Consider the following 8440-nt stretch of genomic DNA (forward strand, 5'->3'; position numbering starts at 1 on the left):
TTCGGATATGAGAGATTAACAAAAACAGGAGGTTGTTGAAGATATACTTCAGTATCAAGTTCAACATTTAGAAAAGCACTTTTGACATCCATCTGGTAAACCTTGAAGCCTTTGTGAGCAACATAAGCAAGAAAGATTCTGATAGCTTCAAGACATGCAACAGAAGCAAAGGTCTCATCATAAACAAGGCCTTCAATCTGTGTAAATCCTTTAGCCACCAATCTTGCTTTGTTTCGAATGATAACTCATGCATCATCTAACTTGTTGCGAAACACCCATCTAGTGCCAACAATGGGATGGTTCTGAGGGGGAGGGACGAGAGACCAAACTTAATTTCCATCAAATTCTGCTAATTCTTCTTGCATGGTTGTGATCCAATCAGCATGTTCAAGTGCTTCTTTGATGGATTAAGTTTCAACCATAGAGATAAATGCTGAGAAATGACATTCATTTTGAAGGCTTGTAGCAAATCAAGTTTGTACGCCAGCGTTTGGGTTGCCGATTACTTGGTTCAGAGGATGATCCTCGGTCCAAACATGTAACCTTGGGAGTTCTTGTGCAGCAGACGATCCAATATCAACAATAGGGTTGTGTTGCTCCCCCTGAATAGTTTGAACGTTTGGATGATGCTCGCCCTGAACTTCTGAACCGGATAGGTTGACATCATCTTTAGGTGGGAATTCAAAGAAGTTTGCATCATCATCAATGTTGATAGGATTGGAATCATCAAAATCAACAGCTGCATCTTGAAACACATCCACATTTGATTCAAGGGAAGAGTGACCATTATCCCCCTTAACCTGAGAAGGTTGAAACGGTTTGTAATCAAATGGAAGAAGACTTGAGATCGGACCAGACATGTTTTGAGAGACCAGAGCTTCGGAAATGGTTGAGCTTGTTTGAGATTCCGAATCAACAGTCGTTTCTGAGGGTCCGAACAAGGTCTCAAAGTCAACTTCAAGAATTGTTTGTTGGTTCAGACATCCTGGCACGGGAGCATCGGACTCCATAATGTGAGTTGTAACATGGGTTGGGCCAATATTCCGAACAAAATTGTCATCAAATGTAACATCAAAGATTTCTTCCAGAACACGAGTTGTCCGATTAACAACTCTATAAGCCTTTGATTTAGAAGAGTATCCAAGGAAGATGGCTTCATCAGCTTTAGGTTGGAATTTGATAAGCTGATCACGGTTGTTCTTGATGAAGCATATGCATCCGAAAACATGAAGAAATGAGATAGTTGGCTTCCGACCGTTCATGGCTTCATACGGTGTTTTGTTGAGGCGTCGGTTGATGAAAGTTCTATTCTGAGTGAAGCATGCAGTAGAAACAGATTCAGCCCAAAGATAGAGTGGAAGATTTCCAAAATTGAGCATGGATCGAGCAGCTTCAAGAAGTGTTCTGTTTCGTCGTTCGACTACACCGTTTTGTTGAGGAGTGTATGGAGCAGAAAAGTCATGGTCGATGCCCTTCGTGGTAAGGAAGCTTTCAATGGTGGAGTTAGTGAATTCCGAACCATTGTCACTTTGGATTCTCCTTAATGGGAGTTTGATGAGAACTTCTATTCCTTTAATAAAGATGATGAGCTCAGAGGCTGTTTCGGATTTCAGCCTTAGGAAGAAGACCCAGGTGAACCTAGTAAAGTCATCCACAATCACAAGAATGTACTTTTTGTGATGCAAACTCTCTAATGTTGATGGTCCACATAGATCAATGTGTAGAAGTTCTACTGGTTCAGAGATAGATTTTTCAATGAGGATAGGATGACCCTTCTTCGACTGCTTTCCACATTCACATGCAGCACATAAATGATCATTTTCGAACTTGAGGAGTGGCAAACCTCTAACCATTTCACCCGAAACAAGATCATTCGTATATCTGAAATTCAAGTGAGAAAGCCTCCTATGCCATAGCCAACTGACGTCAGGAACAGCTTTTGAGAGTAAGCAGAGTTGGGGCTTGCCAATGATCATGTTGATTTCGAGAGGATACATGTTCTTGTTGCTATTGGATTTGATCAAGCATTCCTTTCGATCTTCGGACATGACGTAGCTATGTTTCTTACAGAATTCAACTTGACGATTTGCGTCAGTGAGTTGAGCCACACTTATCAAATTGTGCTTCAAGTTAGCTACATATGCCACGTTTGAAATGGAGAAGTTGCCATTTGTAAGGATTCCATAACCTCGGATCTGAGAATTTGATTTGTTTCCATACGTCACATATCCAGCATTGGTGCAAGTTTGAGATCTCTCAGAAAGTCCTTCTGCGCTGTCATGTGCATGGAGCAAGCACTATCAATACACCATATTGTCTCTTGCTCCGAAGCACAAAGTACCTGCAACATTAGTGAGTGTTGGAGTTTTTAGGCTCCATGTTAGGTTTTGGGACAAAGGCACGAGTACTAGGCTTCGGTAGTGACTTTTGAACAACTGATGGTTTAGAAGGTTTGTTCCGAGATTCCTTAGGAAACAAACATAATGACATGGTTCTTTCATCTATCCAGTAGTCATATTCAATGACAGGAGAGTTTGGAACAACTTTCTTCGGACTTTTAACTTCTGGAGTAGTGGGAACTACTTTGTCTATCGGATTGATTGTTTCATCGATGCGAGTTTTGATTTTCCACACAAGGTTTTGCTTTGAAGATTTTGAAAGATTTTTTTTCTTAACACTTTTTGGCTTACTTGATGGCACATTTGATTTTGAAGGACGATGTTTAAAAATTGTGCCATCGGATTTTGCAACGAAAACAGATGAAACAGTCCGAGGAGAGGTGTTTCGGACAGATGTGGTGTTCACACTTGACTTTTCCTGAGTGGGACTAACCGCTTTCTTTTGTGGTACAAGACTTGGAGGATTTAAGGGTCTCTTGAGGATCTTAGTGGGTGTGAAGGAGTTTTGACTATGGGTTGATGAAGGAGAATTCCGAAATACACTCCTTTTGGAGTTCTCAAGGAATCTTGAATTTTGTCTAGTCTTAACTTCCTTTTTGTGTGCATTCCGAGCGTCCACTTTAGGATCTACAATATCCTTCCTATTTAACATTGGCTTTCTTTTGGAATGAGACAAAGATTTGGAAGTATGTCCTACTGAAGGATTGTTGAACACAGGCTTAATGGGAACTAGATTTTTTTTTGAAATCACTTGAGGTTCAGAATCACATGAGATTGTCTCATCGACTTCACTATCTAAAGATGCCCAAACACACTCTGAAGGTTCAGAAGAAGTTGATTCCAGAAAAATTTACTCAACAACACAGTTGTTAGGAGGGGTGAGGTTCGGATTTTGAAAAACAGACATTGGAGTAATAGAGTTAAGTTCAGAGCTCCGATTCAGGTCCAGGTTTATCAGAGGCGGAAATTACATGGAATTGGGACTCTTGACAACTATGGGCTTAAACTCAGGAATCAAAGATGAAAAATGATCAGAAGTCTCATTAAGGGGTGACAAGGGAGAAACAGGAGTATCCGAATTTTTGATGTTCGGAACAACTCCCATAAAAGTCAGATTTTGCAACTCCTTTAAGGGACGAATAACTGGTTTCAGAAACTCGCTTCTGAGACCTGGAGCATTTGACCAAGGATGACGAAAATTGTGAGTCGTTCGTTCATTTTCTTCAAGAATGTATATGGCATGGTGCATGGCATCAATCTTAGCATTAAGACGTTTGTTATCCGAAATTAAAATATTTCTTTCAGAATAAGAGATTTCACATTTGTCTTTACGAATAATACATTCATCTTTTGATATTACAAGCTCATGTTCTAAAGACTCGATTTTTAGCTTCTTATCCTCGAAACGTAACCTAAGACGACTCAATTCACTGTCCTTCTTCTCACTGGCTTCTATGGCTGACTCATAGGCTTTGTAAATGATGGTCATATCTGATTGGATCTGGGTTAGATATGGTTCACAAAGAGACAAATCAAAATTATTATCAGTAATCATAGATTTTATCTGCTGAACGATGCTTCGGCCAGGTGGATCGTTAGTAGCCATGTAGCAATAGTGTGGTTCAGCATCTTCATCATCTCTTTCGGACCCAGACGACCAATAGCCTTCATCACATTCAATTTCTTGTCGAGCCATGAGACACATGTTTCTGCCAGTGGTTACGTCATCATCATCTCCTGATGACCAATATCCTTCCACATCCCTTGACACAGTCGTGACAAAAGCCTTTTCACTTTCAGCCAATTCTTGAGCTCGGCGTGCATAGTAAGCAGAGTCCTTGATCTTTGGTTTTTGTGGGACTTCGGCTAGGCAATATTTGGCAAAGTGGTTTGCATGTCCACACTTGTGACACACAATCTTGCGTTTCTCAGGTTTCGGAAGCTGTGGAGGTTCTGAGGTATTATTCTGAGTAGGATGATTTGGCATGTAGGCTGGAGGTTTTTCGGAAGGTTTGTTGAAAGGATGATGATTGTTTTGGTGAGGAGCTTGAAAGCGATTATTTTTGGTAAGAAGTTTGGAATCGATTGTTGTGAGGCTTGTTGAAAGGACAGTTGTACTTCATAGAGAGTAGGGAAAACTCTTGTTGAAAACGTAGTTTAGAGTTCATTTCATCAAGATTAGGGTCACTCATAGATTGAAAGTTTGAATTTGTGAGAGCAGGAACGTTACGAGGTGAGGGTTGAACAGGAGGAATGTATGGAACAACAGCAACAAGAGGATCCGAAACAATTGGGTTTGAGGTTTGTGGATCATTGGAACTGACTAAGGCTAGAGGACCTCCAGTGAGTTCTCGTAGAGTTTGAGCAACATTTGACTCATGACCTTGAAGTTCATCAAAGAGTTGATAGAGCTTGAGCTTTTTCAGAGATCCATTGCTCTGAAGACATGATTTCATGTTTCCCCATCCCTTTCCTAGACTGTTAATGAACTTGAGATTGTACTCAAGTGGAGTTTGGACTATCCCATGAGTTGTCATGTTGTTGACAACAATTTGGTATTTGTTTGAGGCTGAGGTAACAGATTCACCAGGTGTTGTAGTGAAAGTGTCGAACTCATTGACAACCGAAGTCAAGCGCTTATCCTTCATGTTCTCTGACCCTTCAAATAAATCTTGAAGTGTGTCCCAAATCTCTTTTGCGGACTTGCACAGTTTGATGTACTCAAAGAGAGATGGTGGAACACCAAACACCATTTCCGAAAACGCAACTTGATCAGCATGCAAATTTTCGAGGTCATCAGCAGTGAGAGATGCTTGAAGTTGTTGATCCTGTCCCAAGAGAGTTGCAACAGCATCTCTAACCACGATTTGAACTGGAACATGAGGACCTTCTTTAACGGATCTCCAGATATATTCACCTTTCTCTTTTCCAAGTAAAAATCTTTACATTCTAACTTTCCAATGATCATATTCTTCAACAACTAGCAGTGGGGCACGTGTAGGGCAACCCACGTTATTTTCTATTTGCATTGAATACATTTGTTGAGTATTAGAAGCAGCCATTGAAGTTAAGATATCCTTGAGAAAAAGTGGTATGTAGAAGAACTTTTATCCTTAACAAAGAAATGATCGAAATACCAAGGTAATTTCAAATCAACTATAATCTGATCTTATGGATTCAAAGGACAACCACTCAAGATCTGATACCAATTGTGAGAACAAGGACGATCAGATGTGCAGGGACAAGGTTTAAAAACTCAAACCTTGAATGAATGCTTAAGATCAATGTCTGCTTACTAATTAGTGTTCCAGTCAAGTCTGGAAAGACCAGTCAAGTCTGGCAAGACCAGTCAAGTCTGAGTTAGTGTATTCAACAAAGTGTTCAGGATATTAATGAAGAGTAAGAAGAATGATCAAAGTAAGGATAATAAATGAGGAACAAGAAGAATGTTTGAGGGAATAACTTGAAAGGTGAAATAACTGAAATATTGCTATCTTTTTAATGAACAATCCATTATTTGATTTGTCATTAAAAACTCCTATAAATAGGAGAACCTGAAACATCGTACAAACTGACTTACATACATAAGACTGAATAATAGAGTTACTTCTGATACTCTAATTATCCAAGTTTGAAAAAAGGGATTCAGTCTTATGAAATGTAGCATCATGCTAAATGACAAATAAATTCAATACAAACTAACAAAGTAAATTCGGACAACATCAACTCTGGAACATAGACGTGGTTCCGGACACCATCTTCACTCCTAAACATAAATGACTATGGAAGGCTTCTGACTTCAGAAACTCCATCTAACTCCGGAACAGGCTGACTTTGGAATATACAAGGATAGTGATTGCTAGAGGTTCACTTCAGGTTCCAACACGGAGTTTCCATGGATTAGCCGGCTATTATCAGAGATTCATTTAGGATTTCTCCAAGATAGCAGTACCCATGACCCAGATGATGAAGAAGATTGTTGTATTTCGCTGGGGGCATGAGCATGCAGCGTTCGATACTTTGAGGCAGAGGTTGTGCATAACGCCGATCTTAGCCCTGCCAGAGGGCAAGGAGGATTTTGTAGTATACTACGATGTGTTCATCTCGGGTTTGGGCGCAGTGTTGATGCAGAGAGGGCACGTCATCGCCTACGCCTCGAGGCAGTTGAAGCCTCACGAGGCGAACTACCCGACGCACGACCTGGAGTTAGGGGCGGTTGTTTTTTCCCTCAAGATTTGGCGACACTACCTCTATAAGGTTCTTTGTACCATTTACACGGACCACAAGAGCTTAAGGTATCTGATGGATCAGCCAAATCTGAACATGAGACAGTGGCGATGGTTGGACGTGGTGAAGGAGTACGACTGTGAGATCCTTTACCACCCCGGGAAGGCCAATGTTGTGGCCGATGCACTTAGCCGCAAGGCATTCACAGCCCTGATCAGAGACATCTGTTTGAGGATGACAGAAGTGACTCTGCTGTTGGAGCAGACCCGGGAGGCCCAACAGGAGGCTATGAAGGAGGAACACCGGAAGAGTGAGCGTATAGTGGGCCAAATTTACTCCTTCGACTATGATAGTTGCGGGCTGTTTACACTTCACCGTAGGATGTGGGTTCCGTACGCAGGCAGTGTGCACCTGATCCTGATGGAGGAGGCGCACAAGTCCAGATTTTCCATCCATCCCGGGCGACGAAGATGTATAGAGATCTTCGTCCCGATTACTAGTGACCCTGCATGAAGCTGGATGTAGCCTGGTACATTGAGAGATGCATGACCTGCAGGAAGGTCAAGGCCGAGCACCAGAGACCTATGGGCAAGATGCAGCCATTGGATATCCTTGTGTGGAAATGGGAGGATGTTGTTATGGATTTCATCACGAAGCTTCCCAGTACCGCACGGGGAGTGGTTTCGTTTTGGCTCATCGTGGATCGGTTGACCAAGAGTGCCCATTTCATCCCGATCCAGGAGAGCATTTCGACCGAGAAGCTGCCAGATATCTACATGAGAGAGGTAGTAGCTCGACACGGAGTGTCAGTTTCTGTGATTTCTGACCGAGATGTACGGTCCACTTCCAGATTCTGGAGGAAATTTCATGACGAGTTGGGTACTCGTCTACACTTTAGCACGACTTTTCACCCGCGGACGGATGGTCAGAGCGAGTGGACCATCCAGACTTTGGAGGACATGTTGCGAGCATGTTTCTTAGACTTCGGTGGTAGCTGGGATACCTACCTTCCCTTAGCAGAGTTTTCCTATAACAATAGCTACCACGCTAGTATCGACCGACCTCCTTTCGAGATACTCTACGAGTGGTAGTGCAGGACCCCAATCTGTGGGAGTGAGGTTGGACAGAGGGTCATGGGCAGTACCGAAGTGTTACTCAAGAAGACAGAGAGGATCCAACAGGTCCGGAGTAGACTCCAGACGGCTCAGAGTCGGCAGAAGAGCTACGCCAATAGAAGTCAATCAGACTTGGAGTTTCAGGTAGCTGAAGTGTGACCATTCATACTTAGCACAAAGTATGACCTTATCAATGGATCTGAAAAAATTTAATATGTGTGAATTCTATGAATACTATCATCTCTATACTGAACTTTACTCTAAGTGTAGTTAAATATGTTGGAGAATATGATTGGTGTTCTTTCGTGACATAGAGTATCTTAGCTTGATTAAGTATACACTCGTAGTCATAAAGATTTCTATGTGATCCTTGAATGGCATAAATCAACATAGTTTTTCAATGATCTCATTCATCCAATCATAGTTGAATTCAACTTCTAAAGTAGTGTAGTCTTATTTTGTAGTAGATTGTGTCATTATGTTTTGCTTGGAGCTCATTCCAACAAAACTAACTTTTCATTCCATAATGAAGTCAAAATCCAATTATAATTCATAATTATTTATATCTGTTTAGAAATCAACATCTTGTGTAGCTATTTCCATAAAGATCCATTCTAAACTAATTGTTTCATATACATTCTCTTAGTTCTTCTAAAGTACTCTTAGAATGCTCTCTTAGTCATCCAGTGACTTAACCAT

Source organism: Lactuca virosa, chromosome 5 (genome assembly GCF_052849685.1).
Source record: "Lactuca virosa cultivar CGN04683 chromosome 5, Lactuca_virosa_CGN04683_v6, whole genome shotgun sequence".
NCBI classification, from domain to species: domain Eukaryota; kingdom Viridiplantae; phylum Streptophyta; class Magnoliopsida; order Asterales; family Asteraceae; genus Lactuca; species Lactuca virosa.